Source organism: Nerophis ophidion, linkage group LG14, assembly GCF_033978795.1.
Source record: "Nerophis ophidion isolate RoL-2023_Sa linkage group LG14, RoL_Noph_v1.0, whole genome shotgun sequence".
NCBI classification, from domain to species: Eukaryota; Metazoa; Chordata; class Actinopteri; order Syngnathiformes; family Syngnathidae; genus Nerophis; species Nerophis ophidion.
Genome location: NC_084624.1, coordinates 32,148,790 through 32,165,685, shown reverse-complemented (window position 1 = coordinate 32,165,685; position 16,896 = coordinate 32,148,790). Strand labels below are relative to the sequence as shown.

At 39.7% G+C, this 16,896-nt stretch overlaps 1 protein-coding gene across 1 annotated transcript in view; it reads left to right on the top strand.

Annotated features, from left to right (window-relative positions):
* The first annotated feature begins 6,414 nt into the window (after positions 1–6,414).
* Positions 6,415–16,896, top strand: part of tnn (tenascin N) — a 76,972-nt gene continuing 66,490 nt past the window's right edge. The window contains exon 1 of the mRNA XM_061920433.1: positions 6,415–6,527. The gene's annotated coding sequence lies outside the window, so the exon portion shown is untranslated. The remainder of the gene's footprint in view (positions 6,528–16,896) is intronic.

The following is a 16,896-nucleotide window of genomic DNA, read 5'->3' as shown; positions in this document are numbered from 1 at the left end:
GAGAAACGCATGCAGTTTAATGCCCGCAGCTAAAAGCAACTGCGTGAGAACGTATACTCAAATATCACAATATAATTTTCTATATCACACGGAGAAAACTCCGCGATATATCGAGTATATCGATATATCGCCCAGCCCTAGTTCAAACCCCGGCCGAGTCATACCAAAGACTCTAAAAATGGGACCCATTGCCTCCCTGATTGACACTCAGCATCAAGGGTTGGAATTGGGGGTTAAATCCTTAAAGGAGAACATTATAACCAGACCTATGTAAGCGTCAATATATACCTTGATGGTGCAGAAAAAAGACCATATATTTTTTTAGTCGATTTCCGAACTCTAAATGGGTGAATTTTGGCGAATAAAACGCCTTTCTGTTTATTGCTCTGGTAGCGATGACGTCAGAACGTGACGTCACCGAGGTAATACTGCGGCCATTTTCATTTTCTACACATTACAAACACCGGGTCTCAGCTCTGTTATTTTCCGTTTTTTCGACTATTTTTTGGAACCTTGGAGACATGCCTCGTCGGTGTGTTGTCGGAGGGTTTAACAACACTAACAGGGAGGGATTCAAGTTGCACCGAAGATGCGAAAGTGTCTGCCGCCAGACCCCCATTGAATGTGCCAGAGTGTCTCCACATTTACCGGCGATGACAGACATGAAACAGAGATGTATGGATAACCTGCAGATGCATTTGCAACGATAAATTCAACGAAATCACAAGGGTGAGTTTTGTTGTTGACTTATGTGCTAATCAGACATATTTGGTTGCGGCGTGACTGCCAGCTAATCGATGCTAACATGCTACGCTAATCGACGTTAACATGCTACGCTAATCAATACTAGCATGCTATTTACCGCCGATGACAGACATGGCACAGAGATGTATGGATAACCTGCAGATGCATTTGCAATGATAAAGTCAACGAAATCACAAAGGTGAGTTTTGTTGATCTTGACTTACGTGCTAATCAGACATATTTGGTCGCGGTGTGACTGCCAGCTAATTGATGCTAACATGCTATTTACCGGTGGTGCTAAAGCAGACATGGCACAGAGATGTATGGATAACCTGCCGATGCATTTGCAACTATATTATGTTTCCTTCCACCCACATTTAATGCGAAAAAAACACTTACCAATCGACGGATTTAAGTTTCTCCATTATCACAAAATGCGAAAGTCCTGATCGTTTTACCGGCGATGCTAACACAGCTATTCGGCCATGCTATGGCTATGAATAGCGTCAATAGCTATTCGCTCAATAGCTTCAGTTTCTTCTTCAATACTTTCATACTCCACCCATCTGTTTCAATACATGCGTAATCTGTTAAATCGCTTAAGCCGCTGAAATCCGAGTCTGAATCCGAGCTAATGTCGCTATATCTTGCTGTGCTATTCCCATTGTTTGTTTACATTGGCAGCACTGTATGACGTCACAGGAAAATGGATAGTAGTTTCGAAGATAGCGAAAATAAGGCACTTCAAAGCTTTATTTAGGGATATTCCGGGACCGTTAAAATTTTGAGAAAAACTTAAAGAAATACAACAAGCCACTGGGAACTGATTTTTTATTGTTTTTAACCCTTTTAAAATTGTGATAATGTTCCCCTTTAATTAAATCATTAAATTATTCCTGGGCGCAGCCACCGCTGCTGCCCACTGCTCCCCTCACCTCCCAGGGACTAAACAAGGGAATGGGTCAAATGCAGAGGACAAAGTTCACCATACCTAGTGTGTGTGTGACAATCGTTGGTACTTTAACCGTTTTTCAGCAAATCTTGTGTCTCCCATTAACAGGAAGTGACCTCAAATCAATCACTTCTTGCCAAGTGACGTTGGACGTTGAGAGGATGTGATTGCCATGTTGAAGCAAAGGAGTCACAATGGAGCACACTACTTGGGGTTCAACCAGCTGCGAAGCTGTTTATCAGTATCTTGTCAACGGTCTACAAGAGAAAAACATGCCAAGCCCAGGTCCCAACGCTTTTTGCGGTTGTTTAGGGCCACAATCATGTCAGAGAGGCAGGTCGATTTGATACGCACTGATAACATTTTTATCAACTAGTGATATTTGGAGCTTAAGAGCAGGGTTGTCAAACTAATTTTCATCATGGGCCACATTGTGCTGTAACTATGATGTGGCCCACGATGAAAAGGAGTTTGAAAACCCTGCTCTTAGGCTCCAAATGTCACTAGGAGCGATAGATAGATAGATAGATAGATAGATAGATAGATAGATAGATAGATAGATAGATGGATAGACAGAGACAGACAGATAGATTTTCATCATGATATTATACAATTGTCTCTTCATTTAAGGTTGATTGGCAACACTAAATGGTCCCTAGTGTGTGAATGTGAGTGTGAATGTTGTCTGTCTATCTGTGTTGGCCCTGCGATGAGGTGGCGACTTGTCCAGGGTGTACGCCGCCTTCCACCCGATTGTAGCTGAGATAGGCACGAGCGCCCCTCGCGACCTCAAAGGGACTAAGCGGTGGGAAATGGATGGATGGATGGTCTCTTCATTTGATTATTATGGTCTAACAACAAACTAAAAACAAGTCAAGGTTACAAACAGACTAAAACTCACCTATCATAAAATATAGCTCACAAAGGGTTTCAATGACAAAAAAAAAAAAAAGCTTAATGCATCAAATAACAAAATAATATTCAGTTAATAAATGCAGTACAATGTTTTCCAAACCAAAAGGGATTCCTCTGTGCCTTGCAGCACTTGATTTTCATCATCTTCATATTAATCCATAACCTAATAAATCGTACATTATATTGTTTAGTTTGTAGAAGGGTTGTTTGGTATACCGGTATTAGTATAGTACCGCGATACTAATGAATCATTTTCGGTACTATATTGCCTCTGAAAAAAAAAACGGTCTGCCACCCGCGCCCGCAGCTTTGTTACGTTGTGACAATGCTAGTTTTACGAGCAGAGGAGCATGTTCAGCAGCGCACAATCACGGAGTATTTACAAGCAGACAGTGAGTAGACAGAAAAAGGGAGAACGGACGCATTTTGGCTTAAAAACTAAAGATAAAGGTGAAGTTATAACACTGAAACGCCCTCAGGAAGAGGTGCTTTAAGACATGGCTAGCTAGCTAGCGGCTTAAGTCCAACCCCAGTCGGCAATGTTATAGCTACTTCTAAATCACTAATCCTCGCCTCCATGGTGACAAAGTAAGTTTCTTACAAGCATCATCCCTGCATTACGAGAATAGCTAAACATGCTTCACTACACATCTTAGTTCGCCGGCGTCAAAATGTAAACGCCATTGGTGAATCTACACTGTAATGATACCAAGTACAGTAGCAAATCTAGTCGATACTACTATGATTATGTCGATATTTTTTGGCATCACAGCATCTTTGTTTTTAAAAAAAATGTATATTATGTTTATAAACTCAGGAAATATGTCCCTGGACACATGAGGACTTCAAGTATGACCAATGTATGATCCTGTAACTACTTGGTATCGGTTTGATACCAAAATTCGTGGCATCATCCAAAAACTAATGTAACGTCTCAAACTTAAGTCAAAAGTTAAAGTACCAATGATTGTCACACACACTAGGTTTGGCAAAATTATTCTCTGCATTTGACCCATCACCCTTGATCACCCCCTGGGAGGTGAGGGGAGCAGTGGGCAGCAGCTGGGCCGCGCCCGGGAATCATTTATGGTAATTTATTCTCCAATTCCAACCCTTAATGCTGAGTGCCAAGCAGAGAGGTAATGGGTCCCATTTTTATAGTCTTTGGTATGACTCAGCCGGGGTTTGAACTCACAACCTACTGATCTCAGGGCGGACACTCTACCCACTAGGCCACTGACTACAGAAGAATAAGCGATTATTACATTTTAACACAAGTGTAGATAGAACATAACAGAAAGTAAGCAGATATTAACAGTAAATGAACAAGTAGATTAATAATTATTTTTTTTACCACTTGTCCTTAATTTGGACAAAATAATCAAATGATAAATGACAAAATGTTACTGCATACGTCAGCACCTAAATTAAGAGATTTTGTTTGCTTACTTACTACTAAAAGACAAGTTGTCTTGTATGTTCACTATTTTATTTAAAGACAAACTTGCAATAAGAAACACGTTTAATGTACCGTAAGATTTTTTTGTTGAAATAAAGCCAATAATGCAATTTTTTGTGGTCTCCTTTATTTAGAAAAGTATCTAGATACTTTTGGTACCGGTACCAAAATATTGGTATCGGGACAACACTAGTTTGTAGTGTGAAACATGTAACGTGCGGTGCAAGTAGGAACCCAGGGTGTGATGCGGTGGTGTAAATAAAAATAAAAAGTAAAAGCCTTTATGAAGTCCAACCTGGGACAAAGTACAATCCAAAAATATACTGTAAACAACTAAAAAGGCATAGCACAAGGCCAGAAAAACAGGTACAGTCCAAATGAAAAAAACTGAGAGAAAGTCCGACAAACAAAATGCCTGACCAAAAGCCAGTAAAATAGGGAATATCTCAATGAGGACGACCAAAGGAGACAGAAGATGTCAGATGAGTCACAAAAACGAAAACCTACTTGCCAAAAACCAAGGGTAGAAGAAAGACAATGTTGTCTGCAAGCAGCAGGTAATCCAGTTGCGAAGGAAGGTGACGTCGACCCACTAACCATGTGCTGAAGACCCCTCCATGTCCTCCTGCAACTGCCCACTTAAAAAGCCCTCAGTGGTAAACTGTTGCAGGTGTGTCTCCTGGCCCCACCCCTCGTTAGCCCTCAGGTAATCCGGGCGGATGGAAAAAACAAGGTGACTGCAGAGACTGAGCAATAGAAACTACATAAGAAACATTAATATTAAATTAGCAGTCACTGCTCGCTGAGGACAGTGACTGCTGCTTGCTTTCACCTCCGGGTCTCCAATCTCACCAGGAAAAGTCATTAGATTTGTTTACATGGATGATACAGCAGAGGATTGGGAGAATGTCATGTGGTCAGATGAAACCAAAATAGAACTTTTTGGTGTAAACTCAACTCGTTGTTTTTGGAGGAAGAAGAATACCGAGTTGCATCCCAAGAACACCATACCTACTGTGAAGCATGGAGGTGGAAACATCATGCTTTGGGGCTGTTTTTCTGCTAAGGGGACAGGGCAATTGATCGGTGTAAAGGAAAGAATGAATCGGGCCATGTATCGTGAGATTTTGAGCCAAAACCTCCTTCCATCAGTGAGAGCTTTGAATGGTTGACCAAATACTTATTTTCCAACATAATTTACGAATAAATTCTTTAAAATTCCTACAATGTGAATTCATGGATTTTCCACATTCTGTCTCTCACAGTTGAAGTGTACCTATGATGAAAATTACAGACCTTTTAAGTGGGAGAACTTGCACAATCGGTGGCTGACTAAATACTTTTTTGCCCCACTGTGTTTGTATATATATATATATATATATATATATATATATATATATACAGTATGTATGTATTGTGTCACAATTGTACTCGCGTGTAAAAGTCAATGTATACTTATATTTCTGCATTGTTTGGATTAATACGCATGCACAGATGCAGGGAGTCGTAAATTCCAATGAGTAGCATGTCTCGCCAGAACACACACTGGCGTCAGCTTATGGAAGTTGAGTTACATCCATGCAGACTTCTTGCCATGGCCATTGAAACACAAGTTCAGAACAATTAGAGAGATTATTTTATTCCATTACGAACAATATAAAAATAATGCGGAGGTTCATGCATCCTTGGTTAAAAGGATGATGAGCCAAAATATAGCACTTTTTGTCCTCTTTTACCATATTTTTTATTCTAAAAACAAACCCTCACAAGACCTTCCTTTCCCCGTCAGCCCATAGAAATGTGAATCCCCCTAAAATATATTTAGACACATACTTCCTGTCAGTGTAAAGTACAACCAACCATGACACAAATTAGTCTAAAGTAAACAGTGAAGGTGTCACAAGCTACATTTGTGTTCATAATGACCTTAAATAAAAGCTCTCCCTTTTGACTCTTAGTCTAAATTACTTTATTCTTGGCTTTCTTTCTTGTATTTATCCAGTCTTATTACCTTTTTTTTTCTTCTCCTGAACACATTATTTTCACCCCCTCTTCCTCTGCTGCCATTAATAACTTACAGAAGACAAATATTATGGAAAAGGTAGGGAAAGTGCCGGGATGAAGGAAAGGTGAGGTTGAGCCTGATTACCGTAGGGACATAAAGAATAATAGAATTAAAAAAACATTAAAAACGGCTCACAACTCATCTCCTCCTTTCCCTCCTTCTCTCCTTGTGGGATTCCAAGAGCAGCAGCAAGGGTACACTCCCAAATAACTCCCCATTGGCCTGAAGGCAATTGGGAAGTGTGTTTAACAAGTGAAGCAGAGAGAGAGAGAGAGAGAGAGAGAGAGAGAGAGAAAGAGAAAGAGAGAGAAAGTCACCAGTGGTGTGGCGCTCTTTGATTCATTGACCCACAGTCGTCAACAGGTGCCGAAGGGGGATTCCTACGACTAAGGGTAAGATAACAGTTATTGTGAGTTGTATTTATTACTATTACTGCGCATATGAGTTAAAAACAAAAAAAACAACATGTTTTTATTATTTTATTTAGTAATTTATTTAAATTTCAAATGCATACGAAATTGCATTTTTCATCATCATTAACTGAAATGCAATAAACTATTTGCACAAACATCACAATATATGATGATATAATACAAGATGTGTATTGAAATTGCGTGCAATTCTTTATGATGCTCAGTATTGATTGAGACTCTCAGAAAGTATTATTTTGAAAACATATTGTTTTATATATGTGTACATTTTTGTGGTTGCAATTGACAGTGGTTGTAGAACTACAAAACATCCTCCAATATTTTACTCGTCTCATGATGCTAAGAAGTACATACATGCGAGTTTTACCCCACTGTAAAATACACCATGTCATTAAATTCTGTATATTCTGCTGAAAGTTAATGTCAGCACAGTGGACAACATAAAGACAAATCAGATTTAATCAGATTTTTTTTGGGGGGAGGGAGCAAAAAACATCTTAAAAGTCAAACCATGCTCATTCGTGACGTTTACAAATAAGGCAATACTCCATCTAAAAGTTTGTTTTGCTTTTTCCCTTGTCATGTTTTTTGTGTGCTGCCACCCCAGAAGGTTTTAAGTAGGGATGAGAATTTAAAATATCTTTCCGGTTCTGATTCCACTTTCGATTCTGTTTAGCTATTCAGTTCTTTTATTGATTCTTATTTGGAAAAAAAGAGAGAACAGGTGCATTATTATCAATGCTGTGTAGTTTAGAAGTAGCATGACCTTACAAAGCCAACAGTGAGGTCTTAAAGGGGAACTGCGGGTTTTTTGGGAATTTTGCCTATCGTTCACAATCATGACGACGGATGTATTTTTTTTCTTTATTGCATTCTAACTCGTAAATAAAAATCAGCTTACAGCTGAGCTGAAGGGAGGTCCTTTATTCCGCTCATAAAATCCAATTAAAAACAAACTATCAAAAAAGCGCCAACAATACTCCATTCACATTTCATGACTTGAATATTAACCAAGTATTAGTTATATTCATATTATAAGCACTAATGCAGACAAACTATTGATAGCGGTGCCGTGATCACTAGTGTGTGAAGATGTTTACATCAGGGGTCCTCAAACTTTAGGACTCGGGGGCTGCATTGGGTTAAAAAAATTTAGTGGCTCGGAGAAAAACAAACAAACAATATATATATATATGTGTATATATATATATATATATATATGTATATATATATAGATATATATATATATATATATGTATATATATATATATATATATATATATATATATATATATATATATATATATATATATTTGTGTGTGTGTGTGTGAGAAAAATCACAAGGCTACTTTATCTCTACAGAACTGTTTCATGAGGGGTTCCCTCAATTGTCAGGAGATTTTTCAATTTCCTGAAATATATATATATATATATATATATATATATATATATATATATATACATACACACACACACACACATACACATATATATATATATATATATATATATATATATATATATATATATATATATATATATATATATATATATATATATATATATATAATATATATATATATATATATATTTTTTTTTTTTAAATTTTTTTTTTACTTGGGACTTTCTGCAGGCCTGATTTTGGACGCTGGCGGGCCGTAGTTTGAGGACCCCTGGTTTACATCATCGAGTTGTAGGGTGCGTCCTCGTTTCCTTTGCTCGTGAAAGTTCATCGTAGATCATAAATAATATTTCTCACCTGGATAGTAGAAGATTGAGGATTTAATCTGACAAATTTGGTACACTTTGACAGCTAATTTAGAACTGGAAATGGCTAGAACGACACGGGCAGACACTTGCGTCCACCCCCCTTTTCTTTGTGAGAAATATGAGTACATTTTCATCAAAAAAAAAACTATAACAATTTTCTATTAGTGGGTATGCTAATGACAGCAGATATTGTAGAGTAAGTGATGTTTTATTAGGTTTATTGACACTCATGAAGTCTGCAGCGAGCAGAAATCAGTGATGCAGTGGGAAAAGAAGCGAACGTTGGGCTGCATTTTTTAAATTAATGCGCCACGTATGCTTCTAATGATACCGGTAAATACTTAATTTTATTGTTAATGTGCCCGTTACTACATTACATATATACTTACAGCATGTATATAAAACCTCAATGGAGGTGTTTGAATGTTTTTAAGGGCATTTATCGACACAATAGAACGACTCTCATAAGCTCCATTGTAAGTAGACATTTTAACGCATTTGTTTAATAGACAGAATTAATAACAAAAAAATTGATTTGCCATCATGTCTTTCATTATGATTGTTGTTTAGATTTACCACGGTGAAACTAATATATGGCATACCCTCAAAGTTGTTAGTATAATAATAAACAAAGGCTTGACATATCTCACTTTGCATGTAAATAAATAAATAAATGGGTTGTACTTGTATAGCGCTTTTCTACCTTCAAGGTACTCAAAGCGCTTTGACACTACTTCCACATTTACCGATTCACACACACATTCACACACTGATGGAGGGAGCTGCCATGCAAGGCGCCAACCAGCACCCATCAGGAGCAAGGGTGAAGTGTCTTGCTCGGGACACAACGGACGTGACGAGGTTGGTACTAGGTGGGATTTGAACCAGGGACCCTCGGGTTGAACAATGCCACTGTTCCACTGCGCCACGCCGTCCCATGTAATGCAAATCATTTTGGTTGCTTTGTTGGGTCTGCTCCTGTCTCTGGCCATGCTCACCTCCACCGCAGCAGGGGCCACTACAGTGTGTGTGGGTGTTGAAATTATGTTTTTTTTTGGTTGCTTGTCTAAGCATGGTGCAATCGTGTGTGCGCAATGTATATTTTTGGTTGATAATTTTTGTTGTTTTTGTTGTTGTTGTTTTACTTTTGTGGCTGTGTGTAGAAGCAGTACTGCTGGAGGGGGAGCTGGTTGCAATGGTTAGTGCATGTGCCTCACAATACAAAAGTCCTGAGTTCAATACCGGGCTCAGGATCTTTCTGTGTGGAGTTTGCATGTTCTCCCTGTGACTGTGTGGGTTCACTCTGGGTACTCCGGTATCCTCCAACTTCCAAAGACATGCACCTGGGGATAGGTTGATTGGCAACACTAAATTGGCCTTAGTGTGTGAATGTGAGTGTGAAGGTTGTCTGTCTATCTGTGTTGGACCTGTGATAAGGTGGCGACTTGTCCAGGGTGTATCCCGCCTTACGCCCATGTGCAGCTGAGGCTCCAGCACCCCCCGCGACCCCAAAAGGGACAAGCAGTAGAAAATGGATGAATGGATGGATGGAATGTTCTTTGATGTTTCCCTCTTACACACGTTTGTGCTATGGCTATGAATTGTTTTTCCTTGGCCTCAGTCTGGACCCCTTTTAGGGCCCTGGTTTAGACTGTATATTTTTTCTTTTTACTGCCCCCCCCCCACCGTTTACCTGTTTCTCACCTTTTTTGTAAGGGGCAACAGAAGTTGGCAGACCCGTCAGTGATCCTGTTCTGTCTCCTTATAATGTTTGTCTGACCTTGAATGGGATTGTGCTCAAAATCTTAATTTCCCCTCGGGGATTAATAAAGTACTTCTGATTTTGATCTAGTGAGTTAATATCACATAATTGTTTCACATTTGATGTTGAATTGCTGACATGAATGGACTTTTATGGCATATTTAAATTTTTTGAGTTTCGCCTGTATAATGTGAAAACCCGGAGGAAAATATGCAACTTTTCTCTGATTACAATTGAACATTCACATACCGAAAATCAGGAGGATCTGCTTCGGCAAATGCGTGCAAACTTTTAACCACAAACTTAGTCACTGCTCGGTAACATTAGTATATCCTGGCCTGAGTCACTGTGCGGTGAAAAGCGAGACGTGAACTGGCATGAGAACTGCCAGCCTCGTAACCAGTCAGAATCGGTCTCTCATCATGCTCATCTAAATGAGAAAGCATTCATTTAAGTTTAACAAGTAACAGCGGCTTTGACAATTCGGCAAATGGGGCTAACAATTTGGGCGGTGTGAGTTAATAATACCTGTTTTATTTACGCCAAATGACTGGGATTAGATAGGCACGGTTCAAAAACGCGACATTCCCTTATAGTTCGTATGTCGTATCGTATGTCCTCCTCTAGATGAAATAGCACATTAGCAATTATTAAAAGTACTGCTGCTGCAATCTTTTCTCGTAAAATGCAGCTACATTTTGGAACGTTTCTGGCACCTGTCTGACTTCAATACGCAATATAAGTACAATATAAGCAATACGCAAGTACAATATAACCAATACAATTCACCAAATACGAGGGTGGATGCTTCTATAAAGTGCATGTAGTCTCACCTGAATAGTAAAAGATTAAGGATTTAATCCGAAAAGTTGATACATTTTGACAGCCAATTTAGGAGCGGAAATATCAGTCACCCACTACACAAATACATAATCCCACTACCATCAGGGCGCAGGTACAGAACCATCAAATTCCGGAGGGCCCGCCTCAGGAAAAGCCTTATCCCTGCAGCTATAGCCACCCTTAACAGCAGGCCCAGCCGACCCGTCTGATAAAGCCTGTAAATGTGTTGGTCATGTATGATGTCTTTTTGTTATTTTTGTTTTGCGATGTGTAATGTCTATATGTGTAAATGTACGGCAGTGAAAATGAATTTCCCCAACGGGGACCAATAAACCTAAATCTAATCTAAATGGCTAGAAGGACATGAAACGCTGCTTGCCTTCACCCCCCTTTTTTTGCGAGAATTATTAGTAAATGTTTATAAAAAACAAGACTATAACAATGTTCTATTAATCAGTATCTTAATGACAGCCGACATTGTACGGTAAGTGATGTTTTATTATGTTTGTTGACTCTCATGAAGTCTGCAGTGAGCAGAAATCAGTGATGTAGTGGGAAAAGAAGCAAACATTGTTACAAGTGATAAAACATGCGGAAAAGTATGATGATAAACATTAAACGAGACACGTGACTCAAAAAAAAGCTCAGTATAATATAAGCAATACAATCCATCAATTACGAGGGCGGATGCTTTTATAAATTGCATGTAGTTGAAATTTTGAAATATTACTCATACATCAAAGACAGTTATTAAAAGTTACCATACAGCTATGATAGACTATGTAAACTGAGACTGTTATTTTTTATGTAAATATCCAGTTAATAGCCTCATTGTGTCGGAGAAAATCTTTTTTTAGGCCTGTCAAGACTCATTTCCCTTAAGGTGCTAACACCAAAAATGGTAGATATTTCCAGCAACAAAGAGCAGGTTTGATTCACCCGGGACTGCTGAGCCAGTAGATTTACATTTAATGCTACTGTGCATGGCTCAGGGGACCTACAGAAGCCCTGGAAATGACTTCCAGATGTGGGCCCTCAGCCATGCTCAACACTGGTGAGAAGGGGAGACAGAGAGACCCACATCCCTGAGTAGGCGGCTTATAGAGGAGATTTTCAGGCCGCATAATGCGGTGGCTTTCATGGAAGCCTGGCATCTGCAGCTCAGGAGCTTTATTTCCCCTTGCTCTTAGGTTTTCACCTGGCCGCCCTGTTGCCCTTGGACGATAAACGTTTTTAAATCGCCTGCTCTGTCTGACGGGCTTGCGGCTGGAGATTCCGGGCCCTGTCATTGGTTTCCACAGTGTACAGCACCCCTGCTGACATCGAGCTTTGAAAGAGGAAGGAAAGGGAACCACTAACATTTCAACATTCGCAGATGTGCATTAAGTGATGTCCTTGCAGTTCACCTTTGTCAAACCACCCTCGGTGAAGTTTGCAGAAAGCTGGAGAAACAGTCAGCCTTTTGTTCCGACGTCTGACGGATCTCCTGCACGTATTTGTTATTTGTAAGAAACGTCTGCTTTTGTTTGCTTGCCTTTCACTGTTTGCATCCAAAGTTGTGAGAGCATACGCACACAAACACACCGGCATCTGTCAACGCTAGTCACGTCTGTAGATCCACACACACAATGCAGTAAACATTGTCTGTGCACACAGCACATGCGGACAAAATACATTTCACAGGCCACTTGAGATAGTGCCGCCTTGACACGGAGAAGGAGTTATTGTCAGGAAGGAATTTATAACTACGTTTGAGAACACTTGAGCCAGGTTGAAAGGGCTTTACCGTCCCTCCAGTCACTGCCTCTCTCTGCAGGCGTATATCACGGATCCACTTTCAATACCTTGAGCACGGATTAAATTGATTTCAATTAACTTTTGTGATACGAGTGTTGGGAGTTACAAGTTCTGGCATGGAGATAGCTGACCGTGCTCGTAAGTTGAGGTACCATTGTAGTATGGAGGTCGCATCCGCATAGCTACGCCATTAATCTTCAATAAAAGATAGAGATATTAAATGTGCATTTATCCATTTGATTGGTGATTTATTTGTATTTAGCATTGCTTTCTGTATGTTAAACTATAATTATTATTTATTAAACATGGTTTGTGCTTATTGATGGGCAAGCTACTTGGAAATTGTGCGAAGCTAAGTTACAAATTACTCTCGAATAAATGTAGCTAAGCTGCAGGAGAAGCTATTTCCAGTGAATTGTCGCAAGCTACTCTACAAGCTACAGGGCAAAAGTAGCTTGCTACATCCATCCATCCATCCAAATACACACACATACATACATATATATATATATACATATATATATATATATATATATATATATATATATATATATATATATATATATATATATATATATATATATATTTGACCCCCAGTCTGACATTCATTAAGCTACAGACTGCATTTATATTCATGGGCCCACATGTATAACATCAATGTTAATATAACTGAAAGTGTACAAATGGACCCAACAAGGGTCCATTACTATTAACTATCTGTCATTTAGCTAGGGACATCCTACCTACACGGCGTGGCGCAATGGAAGAGAGGCCGTGCGCAACCCGAGGGTCCCTGGTTCAATCCCCACCTAGTACCAACCTCGTCACGTCCGTTGTGTGCTGAGCAAGACACTTCACCCTTGCTCCTGATGGGTGCTGGTTAGCGTCTTGCATGGCAGCTCCCTCCATCAGTGTGTGAATGTGTGTGTGAATCGGTAAATGTGGAAGTAGTGTCAAAGCGCTTTGAGTACCTTGAAGGTAGAAATGCGCTATACAAGTACAACCCATTTAACTACCTCTAAAGTTCCCCGTACTTCACTGTATGTATTATTTTAGTTTACCTTTTCTTTGGCCCACCACTATAATGTTATTCATTATCTCTGCCTACGGTAAATAAACTAAGAAAATAACCCAGCATCAATCTATATCTTGACAAAAAAGCAATGACCTAGCAGTTGGTAATGGTTACGTGTAGGAAAACTTTTCATGAAGTGAACTCACCTTGCTGTGTGTCACCAAATTTGTGTTGAACATCTTAGATGAAGAGAGCAGTTATGATTTTGGTTTACAGAGTTAACTAAAAACTAAGGTTTGGGGCACATACATTTGTCTAAATATGGCCAAGAAAATGCATTATTGTGGCTTGGACATTGTCTTCATCGATAAAGGAAAAATCTGATCTAATTTGCAATTATGTTTTTTGTTTTTTTTTGCGTCGTCAGCTTGAAGCGTCCCTCTGTCTCCGACTCCCTCGTCGTCATGTGACATGAGTGCGAGTCTATTACGATTTTGCTTCCTGGTTTTGATGACCCGCCATATCTTGTTTCTATTCAGTCAGTAATGTTTCGCCCTAACCTTAGCCAGTTGTGAGTCATACGAACACCAAGCAATCATCATGGCTTTTCTCTGTATGTTTAATTTTCTCTGTAATTTTCTTGGCTTGGATTTGCAGTATTATTCTCTCTGTGTAGCTTGTAGCTTTGATGTAAGCTACCTTGTGACAAGGGTTTAATAGTAGCTAAGATACATGTAGCTTGTTATTGCCCATCACTGGTTTGTGTTTGTATTTTTTTGGGTGAGCAGACTGTTTGGATTTGCATTATTTCTTAATCAATTCATTCTTTGTCTAAGCCATGGGTCGGCAACCAAAAACGTTGAACGAGCCATGTTGGACCAAAAATACAAAAACAAATCTGTCTGGAGCAGCAAAAAAGTAAACACTGTATATACAGTAAATCTTAGAATGGAGGCAACACATGACAAAAGTGTCTATTTTAGCTATAATAGCCTACTATCAAAATTATTATGTGTCACAGTCTGAAGCAAATCTTTGTTGACAAAAATGTAGAAATCTAATATTTATTCTACACATTTTTACAACATTAGAAACCATTGGTAAATCAGAGGGTATCAGAATGTGAGATAATTTCTGGAAAATACCGACTTTTAATGGCCAAAAGGTATAGCTGTGTGTGTCCAAGTTAAAGGGAATGGCAGGCGGTCTTATTTTAATAGATTTATTACAATCTTTGGCAAGCTCGGTAATGTTTGCTGTGGTCTGGAACAACAAAGCACATAAACAACTGAAATGCAGCCAATATTACGTACAGATAATGTGTCATGCAGACATGCAAAACTAAATCATATACAAAGAGGATAAAAGTAAAATATATTAAATTAGCTCAAATAAACCTACAAATGAGGCATAATTATGCAACAATTATAAAATTCCCCCCATTGCTTTCGGTCCCCACATATTCGGTCCTCTCCAAGGTTTCTCATAGTCATCATTGTCACTGTCACCGACGTCCCATTGGGTCTGAGTTTTTCCTTGCTCTTATGTGGGCTCTACCGAGGATGTCGTTGTGGTTGGTGCAGCCCTTTGAGACACTTGTGATTTAGGGCTATATAAATAAACATTGATTGATTGATTGATACAGCTAGCCTAAATATCATGTTAGCATTGATTAGCTTGCAGTCTTGCACAGACCAAATATGCCTGATTAGCACATCAACAAGTCAATAACATCAACAAAGCGCTCTTTTGTGCATTCATGCACAGCATGAAACTTTTGGTGGACAAAATGAGACAAAAAAATGACTAGAAGATTTTACATGTAAACAAACTGTTGGTCACGGGGTCCACACTATGGTGAGTTCAAGAACCGCCGAAATTAGTAGGACAAAATGATGTTCACCAAATACTCTCATCAGTGAAGCATACACACAAACATTAAACAGCGGGCTTTCTAACAATTGGAAAGTTTTGTGTCATGTTTGTCAATCCATCTAGCCATCTTCTTCCGCTTATCCGAGGTCGGGTCATGGGGGCAGCAGCCTAAGCAGGGAAGCCCAGACTTCCCTCTCCCCAGCCACTACGTCTAGCTCTTCCCGCAGCCCTTTGAGACACTTGTGATTTAGGGCTATATAAATAAACATTGATTGATTGATTGATACAGCTAGCCTAAATATCATGTTAGCATTGATTAGCTTGCAGTCTTGCACAGACCAAATATGCCTGATTAGCACATCAACAAGTCAATAACATCAACAAAGCGCTCTTTTGTGCATTCACGCACAGCATGAAACTTTTGGTGGACAAAATGAGACAAAAAAATGACTAGAACATTTTACATGTAAACAAACTGTTGGTCACGGGGTCCACACTATGGTGAGTTCAAGAACCGCCGAAATTAGTAGGACAAAATGATGTTCACCAAATACTCTCATCAGTGAAGCAAACACACAAACATTAAACAGTGGGCTTTCTAACAATTGGAAAGTTTTGTGTCATGTTTGTCAATCCATCTAGCCATCTTCTTCCGCTTATCCGAGGTCGGGTCATGGGGGCAGCAGCCTAAGCAGGGAAGCCCAGACTTCCCTCTCCCCAGCCACTACGTCTAGCTCTTCCCGGGGGATCCCGAGGCGTTCCCAGGCCAGCCGGGAGACATAGTCTTCCCAACGTGTCCTGGATCTTCCCCGTGGCCTCCTACCGGTTGGACGTGCCCTAAACACCTCCCTAGGGAGGCGTTCGGTGGGCATCCTGACCAGAACCACCTCATCTGGCTCCTCTCGATGTGGAGGAGCAGCGGCTTTATTTTGAGTTCCTCCCGGATGGCAGAGCTTCTCACCCTATCTCTAAGGGAGAGCCCCGCCACCCGGCGGAGGAAACTCATTTCGGCCACTTGTACCCGTGATTTTATCCTTTCGCTCATGACCATAGGTGAGGTTGAGAACGTAGATCGACCGGTAAATTGAGAGCTTTGCCTTCCGGCTCAGCTCCTTCTTCACCAAAACGGATCGGTCATGTTTGTTCTAAATAAAAACAATTATAAAATTCCCCCCATTTTTTTCCATTTTCAATCCATTTTTAGAAAGGTTCCCTTGGGTGGGACTAAAGAGCCGCAGGTTGCTGAGCACTGCCCAGTCTTGGCCTTT